Source organism: Callithrix jacchus, chromosome 1 (genome assembly GCF_049354715.1).
Source record: "Callithrix jacchus isolate 240 chromosome 1, calJac240_pri, whole genome shotgun sequence".
Taxonomy (NCBI): domain Eukaryota; kingdom Metazoa; phylum Chordata; class Mammalia; order Primates; family Cebidae; genus Callithrix; species Callithrix jacchus.
The window spans coordinates 201,668,306-201,692,341 of record NC_133502.1 but is presented as its reverse complement, the minus strand read 5'-3'; the positions used below and the strand labels follow the sequence as shown (position 1 = coordinate 201,692,341).

The 24,036-nt window shown below is 43.0% G+C and overlaps 1 protein-coding gene and 1 pseudogene across 11 annotated transcripts in view; one reads left to right on the top strand and one right to left on the bottom strand.

Moving 5' to 3' along the window:
* Positions 1-19,311, bottom strand: part of RNF185 (ring finger protein 185) — a 42,276-nt gene extending 22,965 nt beyond the window's left edge. For 3 of the 11 annotated variants that reach the window (XM_078338696.1, XM_009009428.5, XM_009009424.4), the window contains exon 1: positions 19,166-19,311. The gene's annotated coding sequence lies outside the window, so the exon portion shown is untranslated. Of the gene's footprint in view, positions 1-363; positions 1,287-1,379; positions 1,682-2,727; positions 2,849-19,165 lie in introns of those variants that run through there. The other 8 variants (XM_078338643.1, XM_078338621.1, XM_078338654.1 and 5 more) reach the window with 8 other exon arrangements.
* Positions 19,312-22,257: 2,946 nt separating this feature from the next.
* Positions 22,258-23,561, top strand: LOC118152035 (small nuclear ribonucleoprotein-associated protein N pseudogene; annotated as a pseudogene).
* The last annotated feature ends 475 nt before the right edge of the window (positions 23,562-24,036 follow it).

The following is a 24,036-nucleotide window of genomic DNA, read 5'->3' as shown; positions in this document are numbered from 1 at the left end:
TTCCCAAAGTGCTGGAATTATAGGCGTGAGCCACTGCGTCTAGCCTCTTCTCACTCTTACGTTACCCTATTAACATGCTGCTTTACAAAATTAAATACCTGGTCTTTGTCTTCCCTCAAATTTATTGTGTAATATTGTAACTTTTATGCTCTTTGAAATGAGTTTATCAATTAATCACTCATCCATTTATTCATTCAACCAACAGTTTTCCAGTGCCAATCACATTTGAGGTCTGGTGCTACCAACTGTGGAGGAGTTACAAAGAAGAACAAAACCAAGTTGAGGCCTTGGAGTCTAGTATAGGAGCTAAAGGCATGTAGATTAATTTTAGGAATTCTAAACAAGGGGCTCCATCAAACTCACCTGTTTTTTATTGTTGCTTTTGCCTGTTTTTCTTTTTTTTGGAGATGGAGTCTCACTGTCACCCAGGCTGGAGTACAAAAGAGCAATCTTGGCTCACTGCAACCTCCACCTCCCGGGTTCAAGCAATTCTCCTGCTTCAGCCTCCTGAGTACCTGGGACTACCAGGCGCATGCTGTCACTCATGGCAATTTTTTTGTATTTTAGTAGAGATGAGGTTTCACCATGTTGCCCAGGCAGGTCTTGAACTCCTGGGCTCAGGCAATCTGCCCACCTTGGCCTCCCACAGTGCTAGGATTACAGGCGTGAGCCACTGTGCCTGGCCTTGCCTGTTTTTCTTAAACAAAGCATCCTCCCACCCCTCCAAAGATCTGGTTCCCAGTTCCCTTCAGAGATTTAAATAGGATCTGGACCTAAATCAGGCTGAAGGATCTGTATGTTTTTAATGTAGCCCTCACTTTCTACCCTCGATGATTCTCTAATTAACAGAGTTTTGGAAACCCAGATCTAGAAGAGGGTACAGCTCTATCAATAGCACAAAGCAATACCAACACGATACAGTATTCTACAAGGACAGAAACCTTAGTGCCAATCCAGCTACAATCCAGAGGGACTACAGAGAGGTCAAATAAACTTGGGGGTAAAGGACAAATGTGCTGAATTCAGATCAATCAGCACTTTGTCCAGCTGGAACACAGCTGATAATTTTAAGAAATAAGTTCACACCTAGTTTTGAAGAACAGTCCTAACTTTGAGATGTCCAGGGCGACACATGTGGTGCTGGGACTAAGGCAGATTTGCAGCACTTAATGATTCTGTAGGAACACAGAGCGTGGTGGCTGAAGTTGACTGACCCAGTATCTTCAATACTATTACCTTCCCAGAGTTGGCCTTTGGTCCACTTGCCCTGGCCCACCTCATAGGAACTGAGCAAGAAAGAGAACACAAGAGTTGAATATCCCGGCTGGAACCACCAGAGAACTTGATCTCATGAGGGAATCTCTCTGTAGCATTCTTACATTCAATTATAAGGTTCTAGAGAACTGTAGGAATTAATAATCTGCCTTCTCTGCTCCTTTAACTCCAAGAATTTCTAGACCAGGGTGTAGTGAGGCACCTAGAAACATTAATCTTAGTTATCAAGATTATGAATTTGGGTGATAAATAACTGGCACAATCCCAACAGAGGTCTTGTCTCTGTGGACATATGCTTATTCACACGGAAGCTTTCTGCCAGGAACTCTGGCATGCCTGAGCCTGTCTGTGCTGCTCATTAGACTACTGCTGGACCACATGTAGGCAGAGATGGGACCTGCATTCCAAGAATGTCTACATCACACTCATAGAAGGCTGGAATGAAAAGAACTCTGAATAAGTTTATTGGAAGTTGGAACACACAGAAACCAGCTTTAAAATTTTAAAGTCAAAGTGGTGTGTAGGTCCCTAGGCTAGCCCAGAGATCTGACCCTCAAATATAGGATCAGAAGAACAGAGAAAGGATTGGCTTCTTTTCATTGGGGCTGCACTGGTCTTCTTCTCTGGTTCCCTCTAATCTTCCTATCTACTCTTTCAATGTCACTCCTACCTTCAAAGATTAATTAAAGATCCTATTATCTGCCAGACATTCAAGATACAGAGATAAAACGTTTCTTCAGTCTAAAGGGAGACACAGACAAGTAAACCAACAAGGCAACTGACTGTACTGGGAACTGACAGCAGTGTGTACATAGTACCTGAAGACAAGGAATGCTAGGGAGGACGTAGACACAGCACAAGGAACAAGTGTGTTCCCTGTGCTGAGTTCAGTGTAACTGAAGCCCAGGGAACATATAAGGATGGTAAGGTAGTAAGAGCTGGGACTGAGGCAAAAGACAAGCCTTTGATTCTTAGTGTCCTTCAGCCCTGGCCTGCTTGGCTCACATACCCTTCTAGGGTACCTAACCCAGATCTGTCTAACCTTCCAAAAGGCTCCGTGATTTTAATGTCTCTTTCTCTCTTCACCCAGGAGAGATCAGTTAAGCTCCCATTCCCTGGTTAAGTAAATTGGTTAAGTAAGCTGGTATGTTCACATAATAGATTACCAGAGCCATTAAAAATAATATTTTCACAAAGATTTTGCTTACATGGACATTTCAATTACATGACATAATGTTAAGTGGAAAAAGCAGGATGTAAAATTGTATACATAATTGAACATATAAGTGGCCAGGTGTGGTGGCTCATGCCTGTATTCCCAGAACTTTGGGAGGCTGAGGCAGGCAGACTGCTTGAGCCCAGGATTTTGAGACCAGCTTGGGCAACATAGTGAATGAAACCCTATCTCTACAAAAAATATTTTAAAAATTAGCTGGGTGTGGTGGCATGCACCTGTAGTTCCAGCTACTCTGGAGTTGAGGTGGAAGGACCTCATGAGCCCAGAAAGTCAAGGCTGCAGTGAGAGGAGATCATGGCACAGTATTCCAGCCTGGGCAACAGAGCGAGATCCTGTCTGAAAGAGAAAAAAAAAACAAAACTGAATTTATTTGATTATCAGTAGATTAAAAAGATACCCCAAAAAAAGAGGTCAAAAATACTAGCTGTAGTACTCTCTGGACAGTGGACTTATGGACAAAGTTCTTAAGCTTTAAAAAATACTTACATGTACTTGCCACCTTTTCCATAGTGAGTACTGTGTTAGTACAGTACTGTGTTAATACAGAAAAAAATAGGCCAAGCATGGTGGCTCATGCCTGTAATCCTAACACTTTGGGAGGCCAAGACAGGAGGATCACTTGAGGCCAGGAGTTCAAGACTAGCCTGGTCAACACAGAGAGATCCCATCTCAAAAATAAATAAATAATTACAAAATAAAAGATGTGAAAGGTCCCATCCCTTTGGATCTCAGTAGAGGATAAAAAGGAAAGCAATCTGAATTAAGGACCATTCACACCTCAAGTGTGAATGGTCCTTAGAATAATCATCATCTCAGAAATTTTAACAATTTTATGAATTTTTAAAAAAATAAGTGACATGTTTATATGGCTCAAAATTCAACAGGTACAACAACAAAAGGATATAGGCTGAAAAGTCTCTCCCTATTCCTGGAACCCAGTAGCTGTGTTCTCTACCTTCAAGACTCCTTGACTGTATCATTAGTACATCCTAGAAGTAGAACTGCAGGGTCAAAGTATCTATATTTGTAACTTTGAGATAGTGCTGAATACCCTCCAGGAAGGATGTACCAATTTATATTCCTATGAAAAATACATACGACATTTATTTCCCCATGTCTTTGACAATGACATGTATGTTTTCAAAAGAGAATATATGTTGGTTTTTTTTTTTTGAGATGGAGTTTCACTCTTGTCACCCAGGCTGGAGTGCAATGGTGTGATCTCGGCTCACTGCAACCTCTACTTCCCAGGTTCCAGTGATTCTCCTGCCTCAGCCTCCCAAGTAGCTAGGATTACATGTACCTGCCACCACGCCCAGCTACTTTTTTTATTTTTAGTAGAGACAAGGTTTCACCATGTTGGCCAGGTTGGTCTAGAACTCCTGACTTCAGGTGATCCATCCGCCTCAACCTCCCCAAGTGCTGGGATTACAGGCCTAGCCACCGTGCCCAGATTTGAGAATATATGTTAAGTTAAATGTGAAATGTAATGTTGGCAGCCTGGGAAGATAGTTTAAATTCACTAATTTGCTACTAAGATTATGTTCCACACACTCTGCTAGGCCTCAGACCCAGGACAATTTCCAAACATACACACACACAAACACACACATAAAAATATTTTGAGACACAAGTCTTGCTCAGGCGCTCAGGCACCCAGGCTGGAGTGCAATGGTGCAATCTTGGCTCACTGCAGGCTCCACCTCCTGAGCTCAAGCAATCCTCCCACCTTAGCCTCCCGAGCAGCTGGGATTATAGGTGTGTGCCACTATACCCAGCTAGTTTTTTGTTGTTGTTGTTGTAGAGATGTAGTTTCATCATGCTGCCCAGGCTGCTCTCCAACTCCTGGGCTCAAGCAATCCACCCGCCTCAGCCTCTCAAAGTGCTGGGATTATAGGCATGAGCCACTGTGCCCAGATATAACACATATTTGAGTGGAGATTCTAGAGTCAGCTATTTCTACTTTTTCACATTTTCATCCACTATTTTTTTTTTTTTGAGATGGAATCTCACTCTGTCGCCTGGTTGGAGTGCAATGGTGTGATCTTGGCTTACTGCAAACCTCCGCCTCCCAGATTCAAGCAATCCTCCCGCCTCAGCCTCCTGAGTACTGGGATCACAGGCGCCCGCCACCACACCAAGCTAGTTTTTTTTTGGTATTTTTGGTAGAGATGGGTTTCACCATGATGGTCAGGCTGGTCTCAAACTCCTGACCTCAGGTGATCGGCCCACCTTATCCTCCCAAAGTACTGGGATTACAGGTGTAAGCCACCGCGCTGGCCTCTTCCATTATTTTTAAATAAAAAGGATGTTTTGTTCATTTGTTGGATTTTAAGTTTCAATTATTTTTAAAAGATTATCAGGTTTCATTTTTTAAAAAGGACAAAATGGAGGCCAGGAGTGGAGGCTCACATCTGTAATTCTAGCACTTTGGGAGGCCAAGGCAGGAGGAACAGTTAAGGCCAAGAATTTGAGACTAGCCCGAACAATATAGTGAGACCCCATCACCACAAAAAATTTAAAAGTTAGCCAGGCGTGGTAGCATGTAGCTAGCCTGCAGTTCTAGCTCCTTGGGAGGCTGAGACAGGATAATCACTTGAGCCCAGGAGTTCAAGGCTGCAGGGAGCTATTATCGCACCACTGCACTCCAACCTAGGAGACAGAAGGAGACCTTGTTTCTTAAAGAAAAAAAATTTTTTTAAAGAGTGAAATGGGATTTGTACTACCACTGGCACAAACTTTTAAGGGTCATCCAAGAGGCTGCCCTTTGTCATAAAATGTTCCTTAACTTTTTTCCTTAAAAACTGGCATGGCGCAGAGGAATGTGATGGCTGAGTTTGAATCTCAGCTCTGCCACTTATTTTGTGACTCCAGACAAGTTATTTTCTCTCTGAGCCTTTGTTTTTCTCATTTGCTAAAATGAGGCTAATACCTTCCTCACAAGACAGTTGTAAGAATTAGAGATAAAACAGTAGGGACTAGCATAGCGCCTGGCACATAGTTAAGTGCTCATGAAATGTTAATCCCCCTCCGTTTTAAGTTCTCTCTCTGAGTTCACTTAAGGTAAATTGTTTTTGAATATTCCTCATAGAGATATGCAACCAGCAGGTACTTGGTTAATGTGCTGAGTAAATGAGTCACAACTTCCCTTTTTGAATGAGCATCGTTCCTTGACTGCAGAGTTGATGAGACATCAGAACTGTGTATGTTTATGAGCTGAGAGGAAATCTAAAGTTAGACACACTTTGACCCAGAGAAAATCAGATTTTCCCCAGTTGTTAAAATTAGGGATCATTTGTCATATCTCTTATCATTATAAGTTACACAGGCAACACTCTGCTCAGTCCTCTACATGAATTATCTCATTTAATCATTACGGCCTGCTTTTAAGTAAACACTACTGTATCGTCATCAGCAGCCCTTGGGATGTTACATAAAGGCTCAGAGTAGTTAGGTCACTTGTCCATGGTCACAGACCTAGTCAGAGGTAAAGCTTCTCAACCCAAGCCAATGTCCTTAACAGATGGTAACACAGTGATCTATTCTTGTGTGTCTCCTCAAGCTGAGACCCAGCTTTCAGGTTCCTTATTCAGCACAGGGTTAGGTGCCTCAGGAGCACCTGATATATGCATATATGTGTGTGTGTGTGTGTGTGTGTATGTTTATGAGCTGACAGATATACAGCCCAGGAGGAGCACCTAGAGCTGCACAACTCAATATAGCCACAACTAGATTTGTGGAAAATCAGTATCCTGTAAGAGGAAAACATGCTATTAAAAATTGGAAATGTTACATAACTTAGAGTCATATATATTTTTTTAAGTATTACCCAAAACTCTTAAACAAATGAAAAAAAAAAATTCAGGGATCTGCAACCAGAAGACGGTTCAAGTTTTCCCAAATTGGTACCCACCTGTAGTAAAGACAACATACACAGAGGTTTGGTTATCCACTGAAACATTACCCACTCTAGTGAGAGATCTCCTAGGGCTAACAGCACAGTGCCTGACAGGAAGTGGATGTTTGACTAATATATGTGAATCAATGAAGGGGATTTGCCAATTTCAATCAAACCAATACAGCTGAGGAAAATAATGTTCTAAAGAAAAGCTCTTCAGATTGGACAGACACTAGTTAAGAACTATGAAGTTCTAGGATAACACTGTGAGAGGAATAATCCGGAGCCAGAAGATTTAGCTTAAGGCTCAGCTCTTTCACTAACGACGCCAGTGTCCTCACCGCAAATGGGGAATAATTATTTCTGCCATCCTTGTGTCATGAGAAAAGTTTACAAAATAAGGGTTTTCCTTTTTTTTTGAGATGTGGTCTCTATTGCCCACGCTGGAGTACAGTGGCATAATCTTGGCTCACTGCAACCTCCGCTTCCTGGGTTCAAGCGATTCTCCTGCCTCAGCCTCCTGAGTAGCTGGGACTACAGGCATGTACTATCATACCTGGGTAATTTTTGAATTTTTAGTAGAGACGGGGTTTTACCATGTTGGCCAGGCTGGTCTTAAACTCCTGACCTCAGGTGATCTGCCCACCTCCGGTCTGCCAAGTGGTAATCCCAGTGCTGGGATTATAGGCGAGAGCCATCATGCCCAGCCTTGTTGTTATTTTAAATAAGTATGAAACAGTGCCTAGCCCATATTAGACAAAAGAAATTAAGGAGGAAGCAGTAAGAGTAATATTCTGAATTCATGATTACAGGTGCGTGCCACAACGACTGGCTAATTTCTTTGTATTTTTAGTAGAGACAGGGTTTTGCCATATTTGAGACCAGTCTGGTCTCAAACTCCTGACCTCAAGTGATCTGTTTGCCTTGGCCTCCCAAAGTGCTGGGATTATAGGCGTTAGCCACCACACCCAGCTGGGTTTCATTTGTATTTTCACACAGTCAGTGAAATTTCATTAATTCATATTCTATAAAATGTCAATTCATATTTTACCTGAGGTTGGGCTAAAGTCCTCTAAAATATTCTGAAAGGTAGAGTATAAAAACAATAAAGTTGGAGAGAACGATCCAAGATGGCCGATCGCTAACATCTTGGGATTGCAGCTCTCAGTGGAAGCACAGAGAACTAGAGGACGCCACACTTTCCGACAAATTCTGGTCACTCACGGAGCAGAAGATCCCCAGTGGAGGAATCACACGGGTCGCCAGCATGACTTTTGTGGCCAGCCCAGCGGTTTCGCCGGCACCTCGGCGCGGCAGCTCTCGGAGCACAGTAAACGAGACTGGTTCCCCTTCTGACCGAAGTTTGGAGCCCCGGCAAGGCAGAGGTGCCTATTACGGACACAAGAAGGAAGCCAGACAGGAGAATCCTGGGCAGAAAAGCACCATCAGTCTTAACGCCGCTGTTCTGGCCCTGGGAACTAACAACTTCGACATCCACTCAAGAGACCTAATCTGAAAGTTGGTAATTTCAAAGACGACAGGAGGATAAATTTACAATGATGGGAAGAAACCATCGTAAAAAGGCTGAGAATACTCAAAATCAGAACGCCTCTCCCTCTAAAGATGATCACAGTTCCACATCAACAATGGAACAAGGCTTGATGGAGAACGAGCACATCCCAATAACAGAATCACTCTTCAAGGAATGGATAATAAGAAACTTCTGTGAGTTAAAAGAACATGTTGTAGCCCAACGTAAAGAAACTAAGAACTTTGAAAAAAGGTTGGATGAAATCCTATTGAGAATAGACAACTTAGAGAGGAATATAAGTGAATTAATGAACTGAAGAATACAATACAGGAACTCCGAGAAGTATGCACAGGTTTAAACACTCGAATTGTTCAAGCAGAAGAAAGGATATCAGAGGTCAAAGTCCAACTTAATGAAAGAAAACAAGAACACAAGATTAGAGAAAAAAGGTTAAAAAGGAATAAGCAAAGTCTCCAAGAAATGTGGGACTATGTGAAAAGACCTAATTTACGTTTGATAGGTGTACCTGAATGCGACGGAGAGAATGAATCCAAGCTGGAAAATACCCTTCAGGATATTATTCAGGAAAATTTTCCTAAACTAGCAAAGCAGGTCAATATTCAACCCCAGGTAATACAGAGAACACCACAAAGATATTCCTCAAGAAGAGCAACCCCAAGGCACATAATCGTTAGATTCACCAGGGTTGAAATGAAGAAGAAAATACTAAGGGCAGCCAGAGAGAAAGGTCAGGTTACCCACAAAGGCAAGCCTATCAGACTTACAGCAGATCTCTCAGCAGAAACTCTACAAGCCAGAAGAGAGTGGGGGCCAATATTCAACATCCTCAAAGAACAGAACCTTCAGCCCAGAATTTCATATCCAGCCAAACTAAGCTTCACAACTGAAGGAAAAATAAAATCTTTTATGAACAAGCAAGAACTCAGAGATTTTATTACCACCAGGCCTGCTATACAAGAGCTTCTGAAAGAAGCATTACACACAGAAAGAAACAACCAGTATTAGCCTTTCTAAAAATATACCAAAAAGTAAAGAGCACCAACATAAAGAAGAATTTACACCAACGAAAGGATAAAACAGCCAGTTAACATCAAATAGCAGTAACCCTAAATTTAAATTGACTAAATCCCCCAATCAAAAGACACAGCCAAAACCCAACAGCATGTTACATCCAGACCTGTTTCACATGCAAGGATACACAAAGACTCAAAACAAAGGGATGGAGAAAGATTTACCAACCAAATGGAGAGAAAAATAAATAAATCAATAAATAAAAAGCAGGAGTTGCAATTCTTGTATCGGATAAAATAGATTTTAAAGCAACAAAGATATAGTGGTAAAAGGATCAATGCAACAACAAGAGCTAACGATCCTAACACCCAGATACCTAGAGACTTAGATTCAATGAGACAGAAAATTAATAAGGATATCAAGGACTTGAACTCAGATCCGGAACAAGTAAACTTAATAAAAATTTATAGAGCTCTCCACTTCAAATACACAAAATATATGTTCTTGTCAATACCACATCACACCTACTCATAGGTTTAAATGAAACATTGATTGGCCATTATTAATACCCATTTTTTTTTCAGAATAAAGCAATATTTCCGTTCACCCTCCCTCTTTCTCTTCCTCTTTCTTCCTCTCCTTTACTCATTTTTTTTTTCTTTCCTTCTCTCAAAAAAAAGAAAAAAAAGAAATCAACTTGTAAACCTCTAGATCCAGGTCGGCAATGTCTCTCTCATTGCTTGATTTCCTTCCTTCCCTTCCCTCCCTCCCTCCCCGCTTCCTTCCTCCCTCCCTTCCTCCTTCCCTCCCTTCCTGCCTTCCTTAAAACACACACACACACACACACACACACACTAAAGTTGACAAGATTTAATCAATTAAGAAAATTTTCTAGAGTTTAATACCTGGTATATACTTGACAAACAACGACCTCATTTCTCATTTCAACATGAGGTCCTGATGAGGACCAACTGTGGTTAAAGATAAAACCAAAACGATACCATTTTGAAAAGTCTATAATATTGACTTTTACAAATCGGACTTGTGCCTTGAGCCACCTCCATTGTGTTTGTTACCAGTGCTGTTTGGCAAACACTGAGAGAATGCCAACTACCAGGCCACGATAAAAATAAATCAAAGAAGGTCCTGGTTCCTGTGCTCAAGGAATTTATGATCAAGTCGAATTTAACTATTAAAAAACAAAAAGCTTCTCGTATTGAGAATTGCCTTGGCAGAGGTGATATTATTAAGAAAAAACAAAAAACTTCTTGGCTTTGCCCAGGATCCACTCCTATATTCAGAGACCTGTCCATCTTTAAAAACTCCACCATGCCAGGCTCAGGAGGCTGAGGCAGGAGGATTGTTGGAGGCCAGGAGTTTGAGACCAGCCTGGGCAGCACAGAAAGACCTTGTCTCAAAAATAAATAAGTAAATATTAAAAAATAAAAACCTGGCTGGACACAGTGGCTCATACCTGTAATCCTAGCACTTTGGGAGGCTGAGGCGGGTGGATCACCTTAAGTCAGGAGTTTGAGACCAGCCTGGCCAACATGGGGAAACCCTGTCTCTACTAAAAAATACAAAAATTAGCTGGGTGTGGTGGCACATGTCTGTAATCCAATCTACTTGGGAGGCTGAGACATGGGAATCACTTGAACCTAGGAGGTGGAGGTTGCAGCTAGCTGAGATCATGCTACTGCACTTTAGTCTGGGTGACAGAGTAACACTCTGCCTCAATAAATTACAAAAAATTAAAAAAATAAAATAAAAACCACATCATTGTTTCATCACAAGCCACTTCTGAGGAGCAATTCAGAGAGTGAATATCAAAGAGTCAGGTGCTATAGAAACTGTCATAGGAATTAACCTAACAACTGGACCCAGGACAGAATGGCCAGTTAGTCCCCTAGGCCATTTCCACAGAAGCAGACACAAACTGGCTCAAAGAACATAGAAGTGCTGCTTCTAATCTCTGCACGTCCCAAGTCCAGCTGGAAGACAACACTCAGGTGCTTCATTCCCAATGACCAGTGAAATAAAGAGATGGACCCACATTATCTACAGATGTAGATTAGAGAAGTAGGGTTTGAAGGCCAGGCGCTATGGCTTACGCCTGTAATCCCAGCACGTTGGAAGGCCAAGGCAGGTGGGATCACTTAACCCCAGGAGTTTGAGACCAGCCTGGGTAACATGGCAAAACCCCATCTCTACAAAAAATACAAAAATTAGCCAAGAGTAGTGGTGCATGCCTGTGGTCCCAACTACTCAAGAGTCAAAGGTGAGAGGATTACTTGAGTCAGGGAGGTGGAGGTTGCAGTGAGCCAAGATCACAACACTGCACCCCAGCCTGGGTGACAGAGAGACCCTGTCTTTAGAAAAATAAAAATTAAAAAGAGAGAAATAGGGTATGATAACTAGGCAGCAATTAGGGCCACCTCTGAGAATTTTAAACCAGGAGCCACTTGGTCATGACTTTAAAAGCTTATTTCTGGCAATGATTTCTTGGAATGACACCAAAGGTACAGGGAACAAAAAAAATAGACAAACTGGATCTCATAAAAATTTAAAAATTTTGTGCATAAAAAGACACTTACCAATAGAGTAAAATGGCAATTCACAGAATGGGAGAAAATGTTTGCAAATCATATATTTGAAAAGGAATTCATATCCAGAATACATAGAGAACTCCTAAAACTTAACAACAAAACAACCTAATTCAAAAGTGGGGCCAGGTGTGGTGGCTCAGGCCTGTAATTCCAGCACTTTGGGAGGTTGAGGTGGGCTGATCACTTGAGGTTAAGAGTTCGAGACCAGCCTGGGCAACATGGTGAAACCCTGTCTCTACTAAAAATACAAAGATTAGCTGGGTGTGGTGGCACACACCTGTACCCAGCTACGCAGGAGGCTGAGGAAGGAGAATTGTTCGAACCCAGGAGACAGAGGTTGCAGTGAGTCCAGATGGCACCACTGCACTCTAGCCTGGGCAAGAGAAAGAGAAACTCTCTCAAAAGGAAAAAAAAAAAAAAAGTGGGGGGGGTCTTCAAAGAAGATATACAAATGTTCAACAAGCACACAGAAGGTGCTCAACATCATTCATCATGAGGGAAAAGAGGCCGAGTGTGGTGGCTCACATCTGTAATCCCAGCACTGTGGGAGGCCAAGGTGAGTGGATCACAAGGTCAGGAGATCGAGACCATTCAGGCTAACACAGTGAAACCCCATCTGCACTAAAAATACAAAAATTATCTGGGTGTGGTGGCATGTGCCTATAGTCCCAGCTACTCGGGAGGCTGAGGCCGGAGAATCGCTTGAACCCAGGAGGCGGAGGCTGCAGTGAGCTGAGATCATGCCACTGCACTCCAGCCTGGGTGACAGAGCAAGACTCCATCTCTAAATAATAATAGTAATAAAATAAGCACATATTACTTTTGCAATTTACATCACTGAAGTTTTTGTTTGTTTTAAGATACATGTCCAAGATGGTCTGGTTACAGTCAAATGCTGTAGGGTCAAGATAGGCCTGGGTGCGCCGTACTTCTGTAGCTATAAGCAGCTAGTCCTAAGCATTCAAAACCACCACTGACTGCTCTACTCCCTACCTACAACCAGGCAAAAATCAGAGTAGCGCCCAAAATGAAAGCTCCCTGACTGGTCTTATCATATCTTGGATGACAACCTCATTTCTGGACACAAATTGTACCCTTCCTTTCACTTGACCATGGCCACTCCAACTCCGCATGGCCAGAGTGGATGGGGTTGGTCAAGCTCTGCATGGTCAGTAGCCTCAAATGGAAATTTGCTCTGTGCTTCAGTATGTCCAAATCCAACTACATTCAGATTATCGAGATAGGGGCACTGCCTCAGCATTTGCAGGTCAGATCACTGAGTTATTTCAAGGAATCTGCAAACTCTTTGAATACCTGCATTCAAAACTGCACATGATAACAAACAACTTAATTACAAAATGGGAAAAAGATCTAAATAGACATTTATCCAAATAAGATATGCAGATGGCCAATAAGAACATCATCATCATCATCATTGGCCATTAAGGAAATGCAAATCAAAACCACAATGAGATATCACTTCACACTCACTAGAAGGGAAATAATTTTTTTTAGTGGGCAATAACAAGTGTTGTGGATGCGGAAAAACTGGAACCCTCATAAATTTTAGTGCAAATGCAGGCTGGGTGTGGTGGCCCACCTGTAATCCCAGCACTTTGGGAAGCCAAGGCAGGTGGATCACCTGAGGTTGGGAGTTCAAGACCAGCCTGGTCAATATGGTGAAACCCCATGTCTACTAAAAATACAAAAATTAGCCAGGTGTGGTGGCACATGCCTGTAATCCCAGCCACTCAGGAGGCTGAGGCATGAGAACTGCATGAACCCAGGAGGTAGAAGCTGCAGTGAACCAAGACTGCCACTGCACTCCAACCTGAGCGGCAGAGTGAGACTCTGTCTTAAAAAAAAGACAAATTAGGGCGAATGTAAAATGGTGCAGCCACTATGGAAAACAGTTTGCAGTTCCTCAGAAAGTTAAACACAGAGTTGCCATATGACCTAGCAATTCCACTCCTAGATATACATCCAAGAGAACTAAAAATATGTTCCAACAAAAACCTGTACATCAGGCTAGGTGTGGTGGCTCATGCCTGTAATCCCAGCACTTTGGGAGGCCAAAGTGGGTGTATCACTGGAGGTCAGGAGTTTGAGACCAGCCTGGTCAACATGGTGAAACCCCATCTCTACTAAAAATACAAAATTAGCCAGGTATGGCAGCACACGCCCGTAATCCCAGCTACTCAGGAGGCTGAGGCAGGAGAATCACCTGAGCCCAGGAGGCTGAGGTGACCTGAGATTGCCCTACCACACTCCAGCCTGGGCAACAGAGCAAGACTCTGCTTCAAAAAAAAAAAAAAACAGTAAATAAATGTTCATAATTACCAAATGGTAGAAACAACCTAAATGTCAATCAATTGATGAATAAACTGATGGATAAATAATATGTGGTATATCCCTACAATGAAATATTACTACACAATGTAAATGAAGTACTGATACATGCTACAACATGTGATGAATACTGAAAACCTGATGCTTAATAAAAGAAGCCAGACACAGAAGACCATATATTATATTATTCCATTTCTATTAAATATCCAGAATAGGCAAATCCAGAGACAGAAAGGAGATTGGTGGTTGCCAGGAGATGGGAAGAAGAGAGAATAGTGACTGCTAACTCTTTTGGAGGTAATGAGATGTTCTAGAATTAGTGGTGGTCGTAAAACAGTGTGAATATACTAAAAAACTACTAAACTGTGCACTTTAAAATGGTGAATTTGGCTGGGCACAGAGACTCACACCTGTAATCCCAGCACTTTGGGAGGCTGAAGTGAGTGGATTGCTTGAGCCCATGAGTTTGAGACTGGCCTCAGCAACATAGTGAGACCCAGACTCTACAAAAAAATTTTAAAAATTAGCTGGGTGTGATGGCATATGCCTGAGGTCTAGCTATTTTGGAGGCTGAGGCAGGAGGATCACTTGAACCTGGGAGGTCAAGGATACAGTGATTGTGTCACTGCACTCCAGCTTGGGCAACAGAGTGAGACTCTGTCTCAAAAACATAAATAAAAAAATTAAAAACAGAATGGTGAATTTTATGGTATGTGAATTATATCTCAATAAGAATTGAGATATTCTACAAAATAATTGGCCAGTCCTCTTCAAAAATTTATACTCATGAAAAACAAAAAAAGAATGAGAGGCCAGGTGCAGTGGCTCATACCTGTAATCCCAGCACTTTGGGAGGCTAAGGCAGGTGGATTATTTAGGGTCAGGAGTTCGAGACTAGCCTGGCCAACATGGCAAAACCCTGTTGCTACTAAAAATACAAAAAAAAAAAAAAAAAAATTAGCTGGGCATGGTGGCATACACCTGTAATTGTAGCTATTCGGGAGGCTGAGGCAGGAGAATCACTTGAACTTGGGAGGGGGAGGTTGCAGTGAGCTGAGATTGTGCCACTGTACTCCTGTGTGACAGAGTAAGATTCTGTCTCAAAAAAAAAAAAAAGAAGAATGAGGAACTGTCCCAGATGTCTGATGAGACCAGGGAGACTTGACAACTAAATGTGATGTGGGATCCAAGATTAGGTCCTGGAACAGAAAAAGTATATAGTAGGACAAATGGTAAAATTTGAATAAAGCCTCTAGATTAGCTAATAATATTGTATTAGTGTTAAAGTTCTATAATTTTGATATAATTATGTACAGTTTTGACATTAGGTGAAGTTAGATGACAGATATACAGAAAGTTTGTGTATTATTTTTGCAAGTTTTGTATAAGGTTAAAATTATTTTAAAATAAAAAGGCCGGGCATGGTGGCTCATGGCTGTAATCCCAGTACTTTGGGAGGCCAAGGCGGGTGGATCACCTGAGGTCAGGAGTTTGAGACCAGCCTGGCCAACACAGTGAAATTATCTCTACTAAAAATAAAAAAAATTAGCCAGGTGTGGTGGTGCATGCCTGTAATTCCAGCTACTTGGGAGGCTGAGGCAGGAGACTTGCTTGAACCTGGGAGGCAGAGGTCGCAGTGAGCCAAGATTGTGTCATGCACTCCAGCCTGGGTAAAAAGAGCAAAACTCCGTCTTAAAAAAAATATTAAAAGAAAAAAAATAAAATAAAAATTAAAAAACAATATATGGCTGGGAGTGGTTGCTCACACCTGTAATCCTAGCACCTTGAGAAGATGATGCAGGAGATCGCTTGAGCTCAAGGGTTCAAGACCAGCCTGGGCAACATAGTGAGACCTTGTTTCTACAAAAAATGTAAAAGTTATCTGGGTGTGGTGGTGTGTGCCCTTAGTTCCCAGCTAAGGTGGGAAGAAGGCTTGAGGCCAGGAGGTCAAGGCTTGCAGTAGACTATGTTTGTGTCACTGCATGCCAGCCTGGCCAACAGAGCGAGCCACTGTCTCAAACAAAAAATGTACACGATGCGGGACAGGGATTGGCAACTTTTATTCATAAAGGGCCATACAGTAAATACTTTAGACTCTGTGAACTACATGGTTTTATGGCAACTACTACTCAACCCCACTGAGTAGCATTAAAGCACCCAAAGACAATATATAAATATACATGTATAAACATAAATAAATGGTGTGGCTGAAACGAACATTGAAATTTTATTTTCCTGTAATTGTCATCTATGAAATATTATTCTTTTTTTATTTATCATCATTTAAAAAGGTAGAAAGCATTCTTAGCTCACAGACCATGTGTCCAGGTTTGGTTCACAGGCTATATATAGTATGCACAACCCCACTCTAAGTCAGAATTTGCTAATGTGTACTTCAATTAAAAAAAAAAAGATTTTATATCAAGTAGATTAAACAAATAAAACAAGTTATTATCTTGGCTCATAAAGCACATTTCCTTATTACAGGACCTCTCAGTGCTTTTAATGTGGTATTACATATTGAGATGCTCCAAGAAAGGACAATGGTGTGTAGCTTTCTCAAACTTATTGTTAGCAGCAAATCCTTTTTTCAGAGCCATTTCTTCAGACCAGTGGCCTGAAGAACACACTTATGAGGATGCCAATTCAGATACTTCTTTAAAAGGACATTTTTAGGGGGGTGGGGAGTTGGGGAGAGATAGCATGGGGAGAAATGCTAGATATAGGTGATCGGAAGGAAGGCAGCAAATCACACTGCCATGTGCATACCTATGCAACAATCTTGCATGTTCTTCACATGTACCCCAAAACCTAAAATGCAATTTAAAAAAAAAAAGGAAATTTTTAGGTTGTGAAGTTCTAAAAACTCCAACAAATTAAGATCATTTTACCAAGCACCTGGATAACACCTGAATAAGCATTTTGCAACTTTTTTTTTTTTTTGAGACAGAGTTTCCCTCTTGTTACCCAGGCTGGAGTGCAATGGCACGATCTCGGCTCACCGCAACCTCCGCCTCCTGGGTTCAGGCAATTCTCCTGCCTCAGCCTCCTGAGTCGCTGGGATTACAGGCACGCGCCACCATGCCCAGCTAATTTTTTGTATACTTAGTAGAGACGGGGTTTCACCATGTTGACCAGGATGGTCTCGATCTCTTGACCTCGTGATCCACCTGCCTTGGCCTCCCAAAGTGCTGGGATTACAGGCTTGAGCCACTGCGCCCGGCTGCAACTTTTTTTTTTTTAATCTTGGGAAACACAAGCAAGTCAATAAACACAGGCAGAAAGTTTTGGCTCAACCCTAACCTTTATTTTGTGGGGGTGGGGGAGCAAGTCGGCAGAACTGGGTCATAATATGGAGCTTCTGCTCCCTAAGACAACATAAACATTCCTGAGCATTCTAACAGCTGTTGAAAAAGTGATTTAGGTAGAGCTTTGTAATGCATAACATTAGGAAATAATGATATTTGATTAGAAAACTAAAGCTATGCTAGAGGCCAGGCATGGTGACTCACACCTGTAATCCTAGCACTTTGGGACGCTGAGGCAGGCAGATCACTTGAGGTCAGGAGTTCGAGACCAGCCTGTCCAACATGGTGAAACCCCATCTCTACTAAAAATACAAAAAAATTAGCTGGGACTGGTGGTGTGTGTGAACTGGCAAGTCAAGTCTATAAGAGGACTGGTTTTATTTGATGGATGGAAAGCTAGCCTACAGACTGCAAAAATTCTCTCACGTCTATACACATATTGCTGAAGAAAGGATTCAAGAGGGGGTTATGTTACAGGGAGGAGAAGGCTGTTCTGAAAGGCCTCAAGGGGTCCTTTCAACTGAGACTCCTCAATTCTGTGATTCAAAGAGTTCACTGGCTTCTCCTGGTCAAACACAAAATCTCCAGAGGCATTTCCAAGTTGTTCTTAGAAAAAAGCTACTATCCCACGGGGTGGGACCCAGTTTACTTATTCATTCAACAAACATTTAAGGTACCTCTATCAGATATTGGGTCATTCCAAAGTCCTTGAAAAAAAGGATGGTGCACAGGACAACCAGGAAGAGATTACATAAGGTCAGATGCATTGGCCTTATTTACAGGACATGTAGGCCAAAGTGATGGAAGTGTCAAGAAAAGAGAGAAGAAAAAGTCACATTTGTCCTAAGAGCAGAGTCAGCACCAGAAAGATGCAGAATAACTCCTTAGAATCACAGACTTTCAAGTTGGAAAGGACCTTCATCTAATACCTATATAACTCCCTCTAAAGGAGGCACAAAGGCAATCCATTCACTCCATCGCTGGTCATCTCTGATGATTCTTTCATTTAAATTCTTCTATTAAGCAAAAATCTTGTCTTCCTGTAGAACTCACCTGTTAGTTCCAGTTCTGCCTCTTTTAGCCCCAAATATGAAGTGGAAGCCCTCTTTGCCATAATAATTTTTTCAAATTTTAAAAAGTTAATTCCCTTCCAGTGCTCTCTTTACTCAACTAAGTTCTTTCAAAGTTCCTGAACTGGCACCAGCTGCCTCAAAGGAAAGAATGGATATCTAGTGCTCACAGCAGGAAAGCACTTAAAATCAATGCACTTCGAACATCGGTATAGACACGACCTACCTAGGCACAAGCTCAAAAAGCAGTTTCTTAGGTTCCAACTCAGATATTAAACCAGATATCTGAATTGAGTCCTGCACTTTAATGTAAAGCCGGTATCTCAGAGAATTTCAAAGCAGATGGTGTAAGAACCGTATTTTGAGAAACACTGCCCCGTTTTACACACAAGGAAACTGAGGCCCAGCACAGGGAAGAGATTTGGCCCAGAACGCACAATTGTCTGTCGGAGGCGAAGTCTCGAATCCAGGTTTTTTACTCTCAGCCCAACTCTGTTCATCCCGTTCCAGGGCCTCTGCTTCTCCACTCAGGGCAAACTCGTGAAATGCACTCCTAGATCATAGAGGCGGACTCGCAGGGGCGATAGAATGGGAATCAGTGCCCGTGCCTCGAAAGGAGAACTTGTGGGAGTCCTTCTCTTTCTCAAGGCCTCAGTTTCCCCAATCTGTAATCATGGGACGGAGAACCACAACGCCAGCTCGTCCTCTTTTCGGGGGCGGAGACACGGCCGGTCTTGCTGTCTCCGGGCCCCTGGGCTCAGGTGTTGAAGCCCGTGTGTCCTGGGAAGGCGGACCCGGATCTCCCGGCCCCGTCCCTAAACCGCGGCGGCCCCCGCCCCAACCCCAGCCCCTCACATACCTGCTTCCGCGCAGTTAACACCGTGGGGGCCGCCCAGTGTACCACTTAGTCGGCTAAACGGCCAGTCCTACCGCCCAAACTGTTGGGTAGGACCTCCGACCCCTCCTACGCGGACTCCAGTCACCTGACGCGGAGCCGCCCCTTTCGGAGGAACTTCCGGCCCCAACCGGAAGAAACTGATGCCCAGGTCCGAAGCTGTAAGGTTCCGCTTGCGGGTAGGAAGCGGAGGAATCTTGGAGCTCCTTGGCAGCTTTTTAAAGAGCTTGAGTACCAGGCTCTCAAAAGGAAAAACTGATTCCGGCCGGGCGCGGTGGCGCACACCTGTAATCCCAGCACTTTGGGAGGTGGAGGTGGGTGGATCACTTGAGGTCGCGAGTTCGAGACCAGCCTGGCCAACATGGTGAAACCCCGTCTCCACTAAAAATGCAAAAATTAGCCGGGTGTGGTAGCGCACATCTGTAATCCTAGCTACTCGGGAGGCTGAGGCAGGAGAATCGCTTGAAACCTAGAGACGGAGGTTGCAGTGAGCCGAGATCACGCCACTGTTCTCCAGCCTGGACGACAGAGCGGGGGCAGGAAGAAAAGAAAAGAAAAAGCTGATTCCGGAAAGTACCAGATAAACTTGAACATCTTGTTACACAAGAATATAAGGATGATGGTAATAAGAATCGTGGGAATGTGTCAAAGAACACAGGAACTGTCTTTAAGGAGATCCCACTGGCCAAGTCAGGGCAATTTCAGAATCAAAATATGTAGTGATAGTAATAGAATATAACTAATTGAATAAAATAGTGATTCATGAGTCTTTGCAGACATAAAGAAGTGAGTATATTAATGGACGAAGGGAAAGTCTTCTTTTTAGTAGAATGCCAACTAATAAACATGGTGGAGTTAGAAAATCAATAATGTGTGGTAAAACTAGAGAAACGGGATGTTTAAAACATTAAAAGTGTCTCCCATAAATTGCCTATTGATTACAAAGTGAAAATGGTGATGTTACAGAGGTGTAACCTAGCAGAACAAACAGATCAAAGTGATCGAAGTTAACACCACTAGTTAATGGGTCAGATCAAAGGCCTCCTAATAAGATGCACTGAGGACACATCTCCTCTGTGGTATTTCTGTCAAAAGTATACCACCTACATCTCATGAGGAAGCGCTAGAGAACACCAAATGAAGGACACTCTACAAAATAACTCATTGTCATGAAAAACAGAGAAAAGCTGAGGAACTGTTCCAGTTTAAAGGAGACTAAAGAAGCATGACAACAAAATGTGATGTGTGATTCTAAATAGGACCCTTGACTGGGGTGGTGGTGGTCATGGAATAGTTGTAATGGACAATATTGGGACAAGTAATGAAATTTGAATATGGACTGGGGATTAGCTTTAATACATATTGTATCAAATCACATACTGGTAGGTGATGAGCTTGTGATTTGCACCCAAGCAGTCACTGGAGTTCTTGACGGCCATCTTCATTCATTCAGCAAACATTTATTAAGTGCCTACAGGTATCCCATGAACTGTTAAAGATTGGGCCTGAATAGGAGGTGAACACGGTAAAGGGCAGGCGTGGTGGCTCACGCCTGTAATATCAGCATTTTGGGAGACCAAGGCAGGTGGATCACTTGAGGTCAGGAGTTAGAGACCAGCCTGGCCAAGATGGTAAAACCTTGTCTCTACTAAAAATACAAAAATCAGCTGGGCGTAGTGGTGGGGTGCTTGTAATCCCAGCTACTTGGTAGGCTGAGGTTGGAGAGTCACTTGAACCCAGGAGACAGAGGTTGCAGTGAGCCAAGAATGTGCCATTGCACTCCAGCCTGGGCGACAGGAGCAAAACTCTGTCTAAAAAAAAAGTAGATGAAATAAGCTCATAGATGAAATTTCTAGTCTGCCAGCCACCTTCTCAAGTTCCTGTGATCAAGAAGTAATACAAGGGATGTTTCCAGTCACACAAACCTGGATTTGAAACCTGGCTCTAAGAGAAAGGTAACTCCAGATATCCAGGAGATGGCCTGGCACTCACAGATAAACCTTGGTGTGTTCTCCTGTTGCACGTAAAAACTTCACAGAACATCAACATCAAACAAGGCCACTATGTGACCATGATGGATCAAGACAATAATAAAACCCCTCTAATCATATCTGAACCCAGACAAAATATGAACATTGTTCAAACTACAAAAATGGCCAAACATTTCCTTATTTGGACTCGTGTAGAGATTATAGCTTTAGCCTCAGTCTACTCTTTCCTCCTTCTAAATAAAGTTTATCAAGGCATTCACTCATAGACAGCATCCAATCCAGATCAAAACCCCATTTCCTTAAACCCTCCTCCAAATCACCTAAAGCAAGCCCAAATCCTATGTGTCCTTTGTAACACTTTGTTACTGAGATGCCCCCTTGTTTTGTTTGTTTTTGAGATGGAGTCCTGCTGTATCACCCAGGCTGAAGTGCAGTGGCGCAATCTCAGCTCACTGCAGCCTTCGCCTGCGGGTTCAAGCAGCTCTCCTGCCTCAGCCTCCCAAATAGCTGGGATTACAGGTGCTCACCACCATGCTGGGCTAATTTTTGTATTTTTAGTAGAGATGAGGTTTCACCATGTTGGCCAAGCTGGTCTCGAACTCCTAACCTCAATTGATCCTCCTGCTGTGGGCTCCCACAGTGCTGGGATTACAGGCGTGAGCCACCACACCTGCCGACCCATTGTTTTTCATGATTCAAGTCCCCCCACCCTTACCCCATAACAAATGACAAACTCAACTTGTTTAACCACAAGTGTGTTCCAATTTATTTCTACCTCAAAAAGTTGTTATGAGGACACATGGAACAGGTTCAGCACAGAGTGAGCTTTCTCTATCAATCAACCCATCATCTATTTTTTATTTTTAAAGAAACGTGGTTTCAGCTTGTGGCCTAGACTGGAGTGCAGTGCACACCATCCTAACTCACTGCAGCCTCTAACTCCTGAGCTCAAGCAATCCTCCCACCTCAGTCTCCTGAATAACTGGGACTACAGGCATGCAACACACTCGGCTAATATATTTTTGGTAGAGACAGGGTCTCACTGTTGCCTGGGCTGGTCTCGAACTCCTGACCTCAAGGGATCCTCCCAGTTTGGCCTCCCAAAAGTGTTGGGATTTTGGGCATGAGCCACCTCACCCAATGCTTTCAATATACTTTTTGAAAAATTATTGGCCGGGCACAGTGGCTCATGCTGCCCCCCAGCTTGCATTGTTTCTAAGAGAACCTGCACCATACCTTTATCTCTCACCTTCCCCCAGATCTTAAGAAGCACGAAGTTTTAACTGTGGACACAGGATTTGGTGGAACAGCAACCATGACTGTGGTAAGAGTAGCAAGACTACAGCAGCACATTGACTACAGAATGAAATCCATCCTGCAAGAAGGCGGAATCTTGGTTGGCACCTTTGAGGCGTTTGACGAGCATGAGAATTTGATCCTCTGAAACTGTGATGAGTTCGGGAAGATCAAGCCAAAGAATGTGAAGCAACCAGAGTGTGAAGAAAAGCACGTTTGGGGTTTGGTGTTGCTGCCTGGGGAGAACTTGGTATCCATGATGGGGGGCTACCCCCCCAAAGAAACTGGCATTGCTCAGGTACCACGTGCTGGAGCTTCATGACGCCCTAGTGTTGTTCGGACAGGTGGTAGAGGAGTATCAGCTGGTGTACCAATTCCCCAGGCTCCTACCGGATTAGCAGGCCCTGTCCCAGGAGTTGGGGGACCATTACACAGAGAAAAGCATTACTGGAGCGCAACACAGTACCTACTAGGATGGGGGACTCCACCCCCACCTGTTGGCAGAGCAGCCCCATCTCTAGGTATTATATTCCCTCCACATGGTATGAAACCACCCATGGGCCCACCAACTGGGCTTCCCCTTGCTGGAGGGATGCCAATAAGCACGCCCCCTCCAGGAATGAGATCCACCTCACCAGGAATTAGAGGTCCACCTCCCCCAGGAATGCATCCACCAAGACCCTAGGAAACTGCTGATCCATCTCAGTCACGTTTCTCCCTGCAATGCATCTTGTGAAACTGTGTAGAGTGTTTGTTAGCTTTTTGTCCCCTCTCTCTGCATGAATCATAGCTAATAATCCATGCATAAAGCAATTAAACTGTGGGAAAAATGATGTTGGAGCCATCAGCTTTCATTAAGATAAACTCACTGATTATATTCCTCTTTGCTCTTTTTGTTGAGTTCATACAGCGGAAAAATTGAGAGAGTTCAACTTTTCCTTAGTCAGAAATGAGGTCATTCTCATGGTCTTTTCTGGAAAGCAATAACCACATTCCTGAAACTTTAACAGGGAACCAGCACTGTTTATTTCTTCATGTTCTTGTTATTAAAAATGTTCCCAAGAAGCAACGGAATTGGAACTACCAAACTTGGAAGCACTTCAGCCTCAAAAATATATCAAGTAATATCTTCTCTGCTTTAGCACACTAAGGCACTTACGGTCCCTGGAAGCCCTGTTGGTGATGTTGGCATTTATCCTGCCAGAATCCAGCATAGATTTAATATTATTTGATGCCTACAACACATTGCACTGAATAGAAAAAAAAATCCATTCTGGTGGGAAATAATTTTAAAAACATAAATTTTCTGATTTCTTCCTCTGCTTCCTCCCAAGACTTCTCTTTTTTTTTTTTTTTTGAGATGGAGTTTCGCTCTTGTTACCCAGGCTGGAGTGCAATGGTGTGATCTCGGCTCACCGCAACCTCCGCCTCCTGGGTTCAAGCAATTCTCCTGCCTCAGCCTCCCAAGTAGCTGGGACTACAGGCACGTGCCACCATGCCCAGCTAATTTTTGTATTTTTAGTAGAGATGGGGTTTCACCATGTTGAC